The following is a 16,035-nucleotide window of genomic DNA, read 5'->3' as shown; positions in this document are numbered from 1 at the left end:
GGGTTAAGGCGTCAGCATAATTCAGTTCTTGGATGGGAAGAAGCGGGGTTTGGATGGGGGGCTATCAGGGATAACTGTGGATGGGGGTAACCAGGATATTTTTATTTATTTTTGTTGCCTTGTCTCAAATCTGTTTTATTTTTAAATGTTCATTCTCTTTTACTTTTAAAACTGTTTTTGATGTATACATTTTGTTTAAATGTGTCAAAATCTTGTCTGTTGTAATTTTTGTAAATAGCGCATACACCAAAATGTACATTTGTATACATTTATACCTCTGCTCTAATAAAACATATTTGAAACAAAATGTATTATTCGAAACTTTCCAGGTTCTCATGGGGATTATTATTCTTTGCAGAAGAACCTGTTGTTGTTTATTTCTTTAACTTTTTACATTGCCATTTTTCTCTTTGGAACTGAAGCTGTTTTTTAAAATTATTATTCATGGTTGATTCCAGAACCTCTGATACGCTATAACGTAATGCAAGGCGAAATCAGCACAAGAGTGCCACCTACCAACAAGATTCGCTAGTGCAAATCCAACTGCGCATGCGTAGGAAATTAACCATCATGCACCTTACGTGAAATAATGTTCGATTTGAACTGTAATATTTTCAAACAGGAATATATTTATACTATCTTAATATTCTGCAATGCATTCTTATGGCTGGACACGTTGAACAGGGCACAAGATTTGCTTCTGGGTGCCGAGATTAGTTTTACCGTTATAGGGAATGTCATGTCCTTGAATCCCTTACCAATTTTACTCTCTTGAAGTTAGTACACTCTGGTTTCTCTTCAGATCGCATAAATCTTTCGCCTTTTACTAAAGATTTCCGTGGGGAGGAACATTATGAGTATCAACTAATTTTTTGATGCCCTGCCTTACGGCGGGGCTTCCTTTCATTGTGAATGAAAATCATGACGTGTTGTGTATTTACAGATGTATGTATTCGAGGTGGTGTTGTTTTGTTTCCTAAATGTCTGGATGATTTTCATCTAATTCAGTTGTTCTTAACTCTCGACTGAGACAACCTGGCCCAATTTGGGTTTCAATGCAAAACCAGTTGATATTCAGGACCAGCTCTTGCGTTTTTGGTGGCCCTAAACAGTATATTTTTTAGTGGCCCCCCTCTTCATGGCAAGAAAAATGTACGTTTTAAAGTTCATTTCCTGCAATTCTACACATTTTGCCATGGGGCATAAAGAACATGTTTTACCCTAGGATGCATAGTAAACATGACGCCCCAAGAATGCATATGCCAGGCCAAAATGACACGATAATGTAATATCTGTGTTTAATTTATATGGGTCTAAAATATTATCAATTTTGTGGAACATAATCATTTTTTAGTGATGATTTGGACCTTTCAGTAATCCTTTTATTGTTTGAAATGTTTTTAGTAGCTCTTCAAAAGGTTGATACACATTTCAATGATGACATATTATGAAAATTCACAAGGGCTTTTGAAAATATTTGCATATTTTTCTTACAATCAAAGTTTCACATTCAACCTTTTTGTGTGAATAACAAAATAAATCCACCATAAACATGTTTTATAATATTTCAAAACATTTATTTACAAATCCAAAGTTCATCATCAATATAAACGACAACAATTGTGAACTTATTGTGAACAACAATTGTGAACTTATTGTGAACAACAATTGTGAACGCTTGGGAAGAACTGGCACCTCTTCTGGCACTGGCTGCTCTGAGTGGTGGGGGCATGGCTCTCTTTCATCACTCCACATCTTTCCATTGCCTCAGTGATAACCTTTGGTAGGTTGCAACAGCCTTCCATGCGCCTCTGCATGTGTGGGATCACAAGCTCTTTGACCAGCTCCAGCTGTTCACACCTCCCATGAAGTTGGGGTTGGCAACATCCAGCAGCTTGTACCACAGCACCATTGGCTACCTCCTTGTCTGGCGTTTGCATGTGTAATTACGCACCATCTGATCCATAATGTCCACTACTCCTTTTGTGCAGTTATAGTATTGGATCATCTCTGGCTTCTTGTTCGCACTGGCCTCATCCGCCACTTTGTCGTCATGCAGGGTGCTCAGGAGGACAACAGCCTTTCGCTGCTTCGTGCACATAACTCACCATGGTCAAATTGACATTAAAACCAAACTCGGAGCTATGCATATTTCTGAACTTGGATGGCATCATAATTGGTGGTATGTCCGGCTTGTTTGGGCGAAGAGTCCCCACAATTGTCAAGTTATTTTCCAAGAGGTACTCTGTCAAAAAGACACTAGTAAAGAAGTTGTCCATTGTGATGTTGCAACCTGTGATTCAAAACAAACAAATTATCAATTTACTTTATTTACCAAATTATACATTTGGAATTTTTATTCTATAATTTTTTTGTAATAATACAACGTCTTACAATAATGTAATTTAATTTTAAAATACACACTAGAAAATATTTTTTTAAACTCTGAGAGAAGTATTGCAATAATACTTAGAGAGCATACTTCACCTATTTGTCTAATTTTACTGCACAACTTTCAGACAACACTCTCTCCAAGGTTCTTCTGAGCCTCCTCTCCTGGCTGTCTGCCTGTGTAGACTATGCCATCAATAGCATAGGGGACTCTTGCATCACATAGCCAGAAGACCTTTATGCCATATTTGGCAGGCTTGCTGGGCATGTACTGTGTGAACCTGCTTCTGCCCCGGAACGGCACAACCTGCTCATCCACTGTGACGCAGTCGCTAGGGATGAACCTTCCACTACAGTTCGCTAGGAAAAGGTCACACATACCTGAAGGCTGCCAGGTGGTCCGTTGCATTTCTGAACCCTCTGGTCCTTTTGTTATCAAGCCTCGAGTAGTGACATATCTCCTCATACAGTTGAATTTGGAAGTTTACAGACACTTTAGCCAAATACATTTAAACTCAGTTTTTCACAATTCCTGACATTTAATCCTAGTAGAAATTCCTTGTCTTAGGTCAGTTAGGATCACCACTTTATTTTAAGAATATGAAATGTCAGAATAATAGTAGAGAGAATGATTTATTTCAGTTTTTATTTCTTTCATCACATTCCCAGTGGGTCAGAAGTTTATATACACTCAATTCGTATTTGGTAGCATTGCCTTTAAATTGTTTAACTTGGGTCAAACGTTTGGTGTAGCCTTCCACAAGCTTCCCACAATAAGTTGGGTGAATTTTGGCCCCTTCCTCCTGACAGAGCTGGTGTAACTGATCGGGTTTGTAGGCCTCTTTGCTCGCACACGCTTTTTCAGTTCTGCCCACACATTTTCTATGGGATTGAGGTCAGGGCTTTGTGATGGCCACTCCAATACGTTGACTTTCTTGACCTTAAGCCTGTATTTGAAGTTTTGTTATTGAATACTGTTGTACCCTTGCTCATTGTAGCATCTTTCATTTTTATTCTCATGGGAATAATTATTCTTTGTATGAGATGAGAAGAAACTGTTGTTGTTTATTTCTTCTACTTTTTACATTGCCATTGTTCTCTTTCGAACTGAAGCTGGTTTTTAATGATTATACATGGTTTAACCAGAACCTCTGACAGGAACTAATGTAATGCATGGCGAAATCAGCACAAGAGTGCCACCTGCCAACAAGATTCGCTAGTGCAAATTATTCTGCGCGTGCGTATGAAGTTACCCATCATGCACCTCACGTGAAGTAATGTTATTTCTTTACTATCATATTTTAAAACAGGAATATATTTCTACTATCCTAATACTCTGCAATGCATGGTTATGGCTGGACACGTTGAACAGGGCACAAGATTTGGTTCGGGGTGCCGATTTTAATATTATCACAATAGGGAATGTCATGTCCGTGAATCCCTATCCATTTTTACTTTTTTAAAGTTAGTACACTCTGGTTTCTCTTCATATCGCATAAATCTTTCGCCTTTTACTAAAGATTTCCGTGGGGAGGAACATTATGAGTATCAACTAATTTTTTGATGCCCTGCTTTACGGCGGGGCTTCCTTTCATTGTGAATGAAAACTATTGACGTTATATTTATTCTAGGTGTTGTCGTTTCCAAAATGTCTGGATGATTTATCCAGATTTTCATAATTAACTCGCCAGACGACCTGGCTCAATTTGGGTCCCAAGTAGTGATGGGCATTCCGGATCTTTTCAGAGAAACGGTTCGTTCGGCTCAGCTCACCAAAAATTTTGGCTCCCGAACGGCTCTTTAAAAAATATATGTTTTGTATTTTTTCAAGTCAAACAGTTTGCGATAGTTTGACTATGATTGGTGTTAAAACAATTCTAATTAAATTATGAAATCAAATCATACTCTACCTTAACCACAATGTATTTAAAAATGCATTGGTTTGTTATGAAAAATAATACTATAAACATTTGCATATAAAGTATAACTTTTTAATGTATATAAACAAAGTGCATATAAATCTAACCATTCAAAAAGGATTACAACCTGAACAGCATAATAGAATATTGCACCATATCAAAGAAAAATAAATAACAATGTGTAAAACTGCAGCCTCCCACAAATTGAAATAAATGTAAAAAAGAAGGATGCTTCTTCTCTGAGAGAAGGAGAAGAAACCGCATCAACCCCTCGAAAGTGAGGCAGCTTGCATTTCTGAATGCAAATCTCTCATAAAGGAAAATCTAGTCAGCATTGCTGTGTGCTGCTGGTTATAACATGGCAACAAGTTCAAATCCCCGAGCTGTCGTTCTGCCCTTGAACAGGCAGTTAACCCACTGTTCCTTGGCCAACATTGAAAATAAGAATTTGTTCTTAACTGACTTGCCTAGTGTTACGGATATAAGTATTCTGTGTGTATCCTGTGTGTTTCTTTTCTCTCCTTCTCCCCTACTCACAGGTGACCATCATCATTCCCCAATCAGTCGCTAATCAGAAGACACCTGCTCCTTTTCCCTTACCCAATCACATTCCCTTTCCCTTGGATTAAAAACCCTGTCAGTTGTATTCTCTAGAGCAATCTCTCTGTAGATCTCTTGTGTGGTTTAGCATCTACATGTCACTTTGTCCCCACCTGTGAGTATTGTGTTTGTTATTGTGTTTGATTGATAGGGGGTAACCAGACAGTTCGCCCATGGGCATACACTAACCCGTAGGTAAACTTTGTTAAATACACTAGTTAGAACTGGGCGGACCACCCACTGTATTTTTGGTTAGCTGTTGGTGAAGTAGGCTAGTCTAGCTTAGGGGTGTTTGTGGATACTTATTATTTATTTTCTTGGGTCCAGCTCAGCCCCTTTTCCTGCTCCCCCCATTACCGTGTGTTTGTAAATAAACCCTGAGTGTTTGACGGTAGATATTAGTTGTCGTGGTTATTTCATTCTCACTCTTACTTTGTCACTACTATAATTTGCATGAGTTATGTTACGGGTCCCATTACCATCCCCCCTAGACTGTCGGGCCAAAGCGATTCGTAACACCTAGTTAAATACGATTATTTGTCCTGTTTTCAAGAAGACCCTTGTCATGACTTTAGTCAGCCGTGGGTAGACAGAGGCCTTGCTGCTGAGGTTATTCTTTGGCATCACTGAAGGCTAACTTCTTAAACCTGGGGTCAGGTGCTATCAGAAACCGCTGTACTTGACCCCAGGTTTAAGAAGTTAGCCTTCAGTGATGCCAAGGGTGTCCATCAACTCTGTCACATGTCCTGTGGTTACATTTGCTTCTCTCTCTGGCGGCTGGCTGTGATTCGCTGCAGACCCTTACACAGGAGTATCATTTTTGAGGCTGTCACATAGTTCAGGTTCATGTTTTGTCTACTGATACTACATTCTCATCTACTGCTCATATACAATACTGGATTAAATAATGATGTAGTAATAATTACTTACTGTACCTCTCTCCACTGATCTCCACAGTGACCTGCTCAAAGGGTTCCAGGACTCTGCACACCTCCCATTCCTCTTGGGTCAGAGCATCAACAGATGCATTGACAATGGCCAGGGTAGAGATGATGGCATCCTTTGACTCAAGAAACCGCTTCAACATATAAAATGATGAATTCCACCTTGTAGTGCAGTCTTGTTTAGGCCTCAGCTCAGGCATCCCCATCTGGCGTTGTGTAGACTTTAGTTTTTCAGCATCTACTGTGCTCCTGTGGAAGTATTCCACAGCTGCTTTCACTTTGTCCACAGTGGGCTTCATCTTCAGAGCATCTCTTACAATCAGGTTGAGTGTGTGGGCAAGACATGGATGATGGGTCCATTTAAAAATTGTTCATGGCTTTGGTTATGTTAGCTGCATTGTTGCTAACACAGCAGACCACTTTTCCATCTACTTACCATTCTCTGGCCACTCTCAACAGTTCCTCTGCCAGGTTCTCTGAGGTGTGTCTGTCGCTGAACTCAAAGCAGTCCAGAAGACAGCTAGACATCGAAAAATCTTCAATGTAGTGACATGTTACCGATATGTAAGAAGTGGTTACCCTTGATGTCCAGCAGTCAGTAGTAAGGCAAACTGCAGTAGCTTTTTGGACTCTTTCCCGCACTGAAGTCTGCGTGCTCTCGTACAGTTGTGGAATAAGTGATTTTGAAAGGGTTTTCCTGTTTGGAATTGTGTACATTGGATTTAGACTGTTGCTATAATTTCTAAAACCTCTGTCCTCCATGATCGAAAATGGCTGGAAATCGGTGGCAATCATTTAGGCCAATGCAATATCAATTTGGCCTTGTTTTGCTACAGATGTAGACTTTGGCATAAACTGGTCCATAGAAGACTGCGTTGCTGTGGGTCACGGAGTAGGCCTACTTGACTGAGTGGATATATCTCCACGTGTGGAGGTGCTGGCTCCACCACTATCACTAGCAGGCCTGCTAGTTTCTCGATGCTCTGCTACAGCTAGCTTCACAGTTGGGTGCACAGTTCGCATATGCRGGTGTACGTTGTGCGTAGAACCGGCTTTATATGATGTTTTGGCAAATTCTACAATGTGCTCTAACATTGTCTACATTATTAAAATGCATCCAAATACTACTGTGCTTCCGACTKATTTTCCAGCTGTTTTCATAGCTGTCCTTCCTCTGTCTCCTCGGTTGCTAAGTGTGTGACTGTGAGTTGGCTCGGCCCTCCCTCACGCATCTTTGGTTCATTGGTTGACACCTCGTGTCTGACTGACAGGAACAACAGGTGAGGCTGTTAGTCTGAGCAGACAGTCAGAACGAATGTGTGCGCCTGAGCAGTTAGGCCTACAGTATATATTATTTTATTTATTTTTTCGTTCTTTTAATTAGTTCATTCTATTCATTTAAATCTTTTGATTATTCATATCTTAATTTTTATAAAAAGATTRGGCTCTTCTGATATGCAAGCCGGCTCCCAACGTTCACCTACAGGAGCGGGCTCTTAGAGCCGACTCGTTCGCGAACGACCCATCACTAGTCCCAAGGCAAAACCAATTGAGATTCAGGGCCGGTGTTGTGCCGAAAATCTCCCCCTGACAGAATTCTCCCCCCCCCCCTTCGCGTTCTTCATTGTAGCAACTTGCTTGCTCGTTGAGATTTCTGCTCTTCACTACATTGTCAGTTTAGCCTACATTTCACTGATCTTAGTAGCAGAAAGCATTTTTATCTGCAATTTTCGGTTTGGCTATTTGTTTCAAGTGTATGTGGCGGATCTAGCTTGTATGGCGCCCCGTGCCGCCCCCGGCAAGATGCCGTCCTGGGCGGCTGCCCATGTCGCCCGTACCTAAATCCGCTACTGATTTTTGTATTAGTCTATAAATAAATCTCTTTGCCAAAATTCGTCATCTCTCCCATGTCTTATCCGCCTAGTATTTTTTTGAAAGTGTAAGGATAATAATTCAGCTATAGTTCTGAGATGTTTATTGCTTGCCAACATTTTACTCCCTCTATGTTTAATATAACACACATACATTAATTATTAATTTCGGTTGCCTATCCTGACGTGAAGTTTGTTCTATAGAAAGTATTTGACTCTGTGACACACATCAAAGTATTTGACTCAAGCCACAAAATTAAGGAAGTTAGAAGGGGGGGTTCTGGCAGGGGGGAGATTTTCGGCCCAACACCTGTTGGCTCTAGCACCCCGAAATTCGTAGGAAAATATATTTAAGTCGCACAAAAACGAGATGTCTTTTAGTGGCCCCCCTCTTGAAAGCAATGTACGTTTTGAATAACATGTTCTGCAATTCTGCAGAGAAATATTTGCCGTTTTCTGCATTCCTACATTTTTTTTCTACGAGGCAGAATTTGTTGTTCTAAAGCAAATTTCCTGCATTTGTACAAATTTTGCCATGATTTATGCCATGTTAATAATTATATCTGAGTGAGAGTGACTAATAGTACAGACACACAAAGAAATCTGACTGCTGATAGGTACTTAGCAAATTAGGAGGCCGTTCTCTTTCTAGAACAAAAGACAGACCTGGTACCGACAAACCTGACGTTTCTACTTGTAGAATCGCAATGCTCGTCAGTGGCTGAGAACTTGATTTTGAGCCATTCAGAGAGCACGAACCTCCATGTGGGGGAGTTCGACAGAAGTGACAATACAAAGGATAAGAGGGAACTTTTCGTCTGTCACAAGTTAGCACACCCACATGGTCATAATTATGTCTAAAAGCACGCATATTTCTACAATCTCTTCTTAAAATCTGATTTTAAACCTAACCACACTGCTAACCATATGCCTAAACCTAACCTTAAATTAAGACCAAAAAACATTTGTTTTCATAAATCTTTACAATTTATCAGAATTGTTCTAGCTAACTAAAACATTAAATCTGCATAATAAATAAAACATGTTCTAGAGCAAGTCTTTACATCTAGCTGATGAGTTTTGTGCTTTAAGAATTATTTTTCTCATTAGTTTGCTAACTACACTGAACAAAAATATAAACGCAACATGTAAAGTGTTCGTACCATTTGTCATGAGCTGAAATAAAAGAACCCAGAAATGTTCCATATGCACAAAAATCCTATTTCTCTCATTCTGTGCACACATTTATTTACATCCCTGTTAGTGAACATTTCTCCTTTGCCAAAATAATCTATCCACCTAACAGCTGTGGCATATCAAGATGCTGATTAAACAGCATGCTCATTACATCAGTGCACCTTGTGCTGGGGACAATAAAAGGCCACTTAAAAATGTTCTGTGTTGTCACACAACACAATGCCACAGATGTCTATGTTTTGACGGAGCGTGCAATTAGCACGCTATTTGCAGGAATGTCCACCAGAGCTATTTCATGTTAATATCTCTACCATAAGCCGCCTCCAATGTCATTTTAGAGAATTTGGCAGTACGTCCAGCCAGCCTAACAACCGCAGACCATGTGTATGGCTTTGTGTGGGTGAGTGGTTTGCGGATGTCAACGTTGTGAACAGAGTGCCCTATGGTGGCAGTGGGGTTATGGTATGGGCAGGCATTAGCTATGGACAAAAAACACAATTGCATTTTATCGATGGCAATTTGAGTGCACAGAGATACTGTGACGAGATCCTGAGGCCCATTGTCATGCCATTCATCCACCGACATCACCTCATGTTTCATGATAATGCACGGCCCCATGTCGCAAGGATCTTTACACAATTCCTGGAAACAGAAAATGTCCCAGTTCTTCTATGGCCTGCATGCTCACCAGTGTGTGAGTTTCAATTCTGTCAATTCAGAAATCTATGTAACACTAATAATGAATGCTATCCTAAGACTTTATAAACAAATGACTTTATGAATTGACTGAATTTAAACGGAACTGACGTGTGTGAAAAGAAAGGTACAATGAGGGAGGTCAAAACAGCAACCAGACAACTCTTCCTGTCCTTCCTGTGAGCTGGTCGGCTAAATTGACTCCATCTCTGGAAGGGAAGAGAAAAACAACACATACAAGCTTAACATAATATGACACCATTAAAGGTGAGATTTATGTTAACTAAATACTGCTTATATAGTGTAGTTAGAGGCATAAATATCGGAACAGTGCGGTAAAGTTGGTAATACTCGCTGTTTACTCATGGAATTTCTATTTCAGATCAAAAGATGAATATGACAGGCAAATATTTAAACAGAAAACTGTTTTGGGATATTTTCTAACCTAGAAACAACAGCTATACATTTGCCTCATATTAATACTTTGATCTGAAATACCAATTAGCCTACATGAGTATACTGTAAAAATGACCTACTTTACTTCACTGTCGCAACACTTATGAAGCGCCTCTGGATCTAGGACCACCTGTGATGTAGAGAGAATTTTTTTTTACCATTGATCTCGGCTTGGAAAAGCAGCTAATACATTTTAACCTTGACTGCTGCTTGTCTTTGCTGAGGCAGCCTCTTCAGTGTTGGCATCAGGCTCATGGCAGAGGGTCTCTTCATCCTCCTTCCTGTGAGCATCAGGTTGGGCTGCATCCCTCTCGACGGCTCGGAGGAGCCTCTGCTGAAATGAGTTGAGGGGATCTGGGGGCTGGTACCTCCGATGACGCCTGGTGTGACGTTGTTCCTCTTCGTTTCTCTCCCTGTTTCTCTCCACGGGCCACATGCTGTTCAACGAGGTCCTCAGTGGTCACTTCCGTGAGGTTCATAATAATCTCAGGTGGTCCCAGATCCAGAGGTGCTTCCTCCATTTCATCATCTTCCATGGATGCACGGTGGTGTCAAACTCGTGATGATGTAGACGTTGTAGAGGGTCTTGATGCACCGGTGGGGAAAACACTTGTGGATGACGTAAGTAAGGGTCTCACTCCACGGTGGAGGTGATGGTCGCACTTGTAGGTGATGTTGAGGGTCTTGATGCCCGGTGGGAGCAACACTTGTGGATGACGTAGTAGAGTGTCTGGTGTAAATTGCCACTCTTGCCCTAGGCACAATAAATGGATCCAGAAAAGAAAGAATGTAGCAGAAGCGCCAAGGCTGCTGGCCTGAAGCTGCTGACCCAGACCTCTTCTTCTCTTTCTTGCCCTTCTTCTCTCTGATACCTGTCCCTGAGTCCTCTCCATTCCTCCTACAGTCTTCTTCTACATAGACATGAATATGATAAGCCAAACCATTACCTAGCATAACTAGATGTTATAGATATCTATCATGAACATGTCACCTACTGTACACACAGACACACAACGGTTATCTGACCAAATTATCAGGGGTACAGTAGTATCTACCATTTCTATTACTATTATACAGTGGGGAGAACAAGTATTTGATACACTGCCGATTTTGCCGATTTCCTACTTACAAAGCATGTAGAGGTCTGTAATTTTATCATAGGTACACTTCAACTGTGAGAGACGGAATCTAAAACAAAAATCCAGAAAATCACATTGTTATGATTAAGTAATTCATTTGCTATTTTATTGCATGACTAAGTATTTGATCACCTACCAACCAGTAAGAATTCCGGCTCTCACAGATCTGTTAGTTTTCTTTAGAAGCCCTCTGTTCTCCACTCATTACCTGTATTAACTGCACCTGTTTGAACTCGTTACCTGTATAAAAGACACCTGTCCACACACTCAATCAAACAGACTCCAACCTCTCCACAATGGCCAAGACCAGAGAGCTGTTGTAAGGACATCAGGGATAAAATTGTAGACCTACACAAGGCTGGGATGGGCAACAGGACAATAGGCAAGCAGCTTGGTGAGAAGGCAACAACTGTTGGCGCAATTATTAGAAAATAGAAGAAAATAGAAGAAGTTCCAAGATGATGGTCAATCACCCTCGGTCTGGGTCTCCATGCAAGATCTCACCTCGTGGGGCAATCAATGATCATGAGGAAGGTGAGGGATCAGCCCAGAACTAACACGGCAGGACTGGTCAATGACCTGAAGAGAGCTGGACCAAGTCTCAAAGAAAACCATTAGTAACACACTACGCCACGCCTCATGGATTAAAAATCCTGCAGCCGCACACAGGTCCCCTGCTCAAGCAGGCGCATGTCCAGGCCGTCTGAAGTTTGCCAATGACCATCTGGATGATCCAGAGGAGGAATGGGAGAAGGTCATGTGGTCTGATGATTCAATAAATAGAGCTTTTTGGTCTAAATCCACTCGCCGTGTTGGAGGAAGAAGAAGATGAGTACAACCCCAAGAACACCATCCCAACCGTGAAGCATGGAGGTGGAAACATCATTCTTGGGGATGCTTTTCTGCAAAAGGGGACAGGACGACTGCACCGTATTAAGGGAGGATGGATGGGGCCATGTATTGCGAGATCTTAGCCAACAACCTCCTTCCCTCAGTAAGAGCATTGATGATGGGTCGTGGCTGGGTCTTCCAGCATGACAACGACCGAAACACACAGCCAGGGCAACTAAGGAGTGGCTCCGTAAGAAGTATCTCAAGGTCCTGGAGTGGCCTAGCCAGTCTCCAGACCTGACCCAATAGAAAATCTTTGGAGGAGCTGAAAGTCCGTATTGCCCAGCGACAGCCCGAAACCTGAAGGATCTGGAGAAGGTCTGTATGGAGGGAGTGGGACCAAAATCCCTGCTGCAGTGTGTGCAAACCTGGTCAAGAACTACAGGAAACGTATGATCTCTGTAATTGCAAAACAAAGGATTCTGTACCAAATATTAAGTTCTGCTTTCTTGATGTTATCAAATACTTATGTCATGCAATAAAATGCTAATTAATTACTTAAAAATCATACAATGTGATTTTCGGGATTTTTGTTTTAGATTCCGTCTCTCACAGTTGAAGTGTACCTATGATAAAAATTACAGACCTCTACATGCTTTGTAAGTAGGAAAATCTGCAAAATCGGCAGTGTATCAAATACTTGTTCTCCCCACTGTATCGGACATTTACACTCTTTCAAACATGATTATTTGGTAAAGTTATCAAGGGTATTAACTAGCATAATTTATGACTATTTCTTTCACACACACACACCTCATTGGCTAGGTTAGCAAGTTAGGTTAGCTAGCCATTAAATATCTGAAGGAAAGCTATCCATTTCCTAAAGTTACAATTTTAAGAATGACATCTTTCCACAACGTTTGAATGGTAAAAGCATTCCCTCGCCAAATTATACATTAAATAATTAATTTAAAAGGCCATATACTTTATTTTTAATTTAACTAGGCCCTTTGAATGAATCATGATTTCTCTGGGATGAAAACTGGCTGAAACTATTGAATGAACATCACTACAGGAAAAAACAGTCATATCAATGTGTTAAGGTGCAAGTATGAACAATTATTTAGAATATTCAGAAACGAAGCAGGAACATTGGTCTTTCTCTAATCACACTACAAAGCTGTAGTGTGATTGGCAACTGTGATTTAAGCATATCCTCCTTTATGCTAGTCAATATCCTGTTATTTCAAATAGCTGCTCATACTGGTAGGATACCGGAATGGGTGGGGAGAGCATATCTAAGATTACATGCTTCTTTTCAACGTTAGCCTGGAACCAGACTGATTTTTTTGCAGCAGAATGACTATAGTTTCAGAGTAAAGTGGAGCATCAATCCTAACCCAGTGCATTGAATCAATGACTAGCTGTTATAACTTAATAATGCTGGTGTATGTGGTCCGAACTTATCAGGTGATAACAGCAAGACATTCAACAAGAAACTCCCCTTGTGAATGAATGGATTTGTATCAAGATCCAAGTAGTCACAAATGTTGACATTTGGCAAATAACACTCAAATGACAATCTATCTATTGACACTACAATATTTAAAATGGCCGATTTCCTCATTTACTTTTTGTGGTACAATTTCAGTGATGTTGCATGCTACACAATAATACAATCAATGGAACATGATGTCTTTGAGTGTAAAAGTTAAATAAAAATGAAGGCACGATGTGTGAGTTTGCAAGTGCAGTTTTTTTTACAGGCGTATATATTTATCCCCTCTTGTGAAACAAGTGAATATTTATTTTATGCGAGACAAGTGACTTGTTCCTTTGAGCTTCCCAGAACGTGGCGGACTGCACTAGCATCGAATAGTCCCCGCGATATGCAACTTTTCAGGGAAGTCAGGAACCAATACACGCAGTCAGTCAGGAAAGCTAAGGCTAGCTTTTTCAAACAGACATTTGTATCCTGTAGCTCGAACTCCAAAACGTTTTGGGACACCGTAAAGTCCATGGAGAATAAGAGCACCTCCTCCCAGCTGCCCACTGCACTGAAGCTAGGTAACACTGTCACCACCGATAAATCCACGATAATCGAACATTTCAATAAGCATTTCTCTACGGCCGGCCATGCTTTCCTCCTGGCTACCCCAACCCCGGCCAACAGCTCCGTACCCCCCGCTACTTGCCCAAGCCTCCCCAGCTTCTCCTTCACCTAAATCCAGATAACAGATGTTCTGAAAGAGCTGCAAAACCTGGACCCCTACTAATCAGCTGGGCTAGACAATCTGGACCCTCTCTTTCTGAAATTATCTGCCGCCATTGTTGCAACCCCTAATACCAGTCTGTTCAACCTCTCTTTCGWGTCATCTGAGATCCCTAAAGATTGGAAAGCTGCCGCGGTCATCCCCCTCTCCAAAGGGGGTGACACTCTAGACCCAAACTATTATAGACCTATATCCATCCTACCCTGCCTTTCTAGTCTTCGAAAGCCAAGTTAATAAACAGATCACAGACCATTTCGAATCCCACCGTACCTTCTCTCCTGTGCAATCCGGTTTTCGAGCTGGTCACAGGTGCACCTCAGCTACGCTCAAGGTACTAAACAATATCATAACCGGCATCAATAATAGACAGTACTGTGCAGCCATCTTCATCGACCTGGCCAAGGCTTTCGACTCTGTCAATCACCGTATTCTTATCGGCAGACTCAACAGCCTTGGTTTCACAAATGACTGCCTCGCCTGGTTCACCAACTACTTCTCAGAGTTCATTGTGTCAAATCGGTGGGCCTGTTGTCCGGACCTCTGGCAGTCTCTATGGGGGTACCACAGGGTTCAATTCTCGGGTCGACTCTTTTCTCTGTATATATCAACGATGTCGCTCTTGCTGCTGGTGATTCTCTGATCCACCTCTACGCAGACGACACCATTCTGTATACATCTGGCCCTTCTTTGGACACTGTGTTAACCTCCAAATGAGCTTCAATGCCATACAACACTCCTTCCGTGGCCTCCAACTGCTCTTAAACGCTAGTAAAACCAAACGCATGCTTTTCAACCGTTCGCTGCCCGCACCCGCCCGCCCGCCCGACTAGCATCACTACTCTGGACGGTTCGGACTTAGAATATGTGGACAACTTCAAATACCTAGGTGTCTGGCTAGACTGTAAATTCTCCTTCCAGACCCATATTAATCCAAAATTAAATCTAGAATCGGCTTCCTATTTCGCAACAAAGCCTCCTTCACTCACGGCGCCAAACATACCCTCGTAAAACTGACTATCCTACCGATCCTCGACGATGTCATTTACAAAATAGCTTCCAACACTCTACTCAGCAAACTGGATGCAGTCTATCACAGTGCCATCCGTTTTGTCACCAAAGCCCCTTATACACCACCCACCACTGCGACCTGTATGCTCTAGTCGGCAGACCCACTTGCTCCAGGTCATCTATAAGTCTTTGCTAGGTAAAGCTCTGCCTTATCTCAGCTCACAGGTCACGATAACACCACCCACCCGTAGCACGGGCTCCAGCAGGTATATCTCACTGGTCATCCCCAAAGCCAACACCTCCTTTGGCCGCCTTTCCTTCCAGATCTCTGCTGCCAATGACTGGAACGGATTGCAAAAAAATATATAATATTCGCTGAAGCTGGAGACATATTTCCCTCACTAACTTTAAACATCTGCTATCTGAGCAGCTAACCGATCACTGCAGCTGTACATACCCCATCTGTAAATAGCCTACCCAATCTACCTACGTCATCCCCATATTGTTTTTAATGTACTTTTCTGCACACCAGTATTTCTACCTGCACATCGCCATCTGCTCATCTATCACTCCAGCGTTAATTTGCTAAATTGTAATTACTTCACTACCATGGCCTATTTAAATAAAGGTGAAATAAAAATATAAATGTACAGAAATATACAGCGAGTGTTTCCTGCAAACATGAAATAACACCACAAGCCTCCAACCAA

The 16,035-nt window shown here is 41.4% G+C and overlaps 2 non-coding genes across 2 annotated transcripts; both read left to right on the top strand.

The window, feature by feature from the left end:
• Positions 1 to 782: 782 nt before the first annotated feature.
• LOC112080585 (U5 spliceosomal RNA) lies at positions 783 to 898 on the top strand. Its single transcript, XR_002896202.1, has one exon. It is a non-coding gene; the product is annotated as a U5 spliceosomal RNA (small nuclear RNA).
• Positions 899 to 3,861: 2,963 nt separating this feature from the next.
• LOC112080584 (U5 spliceosomal RNA) lies at positions 3,862 to 3,977 on the top strand. The gene has a single exon (XR_002896201.1). It is a non-coding gene; the product is annotated as a U5 spliceosomal RNA (small nuclear RNA).
• Positions 3,978 to 16,035: the final 12,058 nt, after the last annotated feature.

Source organism: Salvelinus sp. IW2-2015, unplaced genomic scaffold (genome assembly GCF_002910315.2).
Source record: "Salvelinus sp. IW2-2015 unplaced genomic scaffold, ASM291031v2 Un_scaffold16384, whole genome shotgun sequence".
NCBI classification, from domain to species: Eukaryota; Metazoa; Chordata; class Actinopteri; order Salmoniformes; family Salmonidae; genus Salvelinus; species Salvelinus sp. IW2-2015.
Note: the sequence above shows the minus strand (reverse complement) of the source record. Positions and strands in the feature narration are given on the sequence as shown.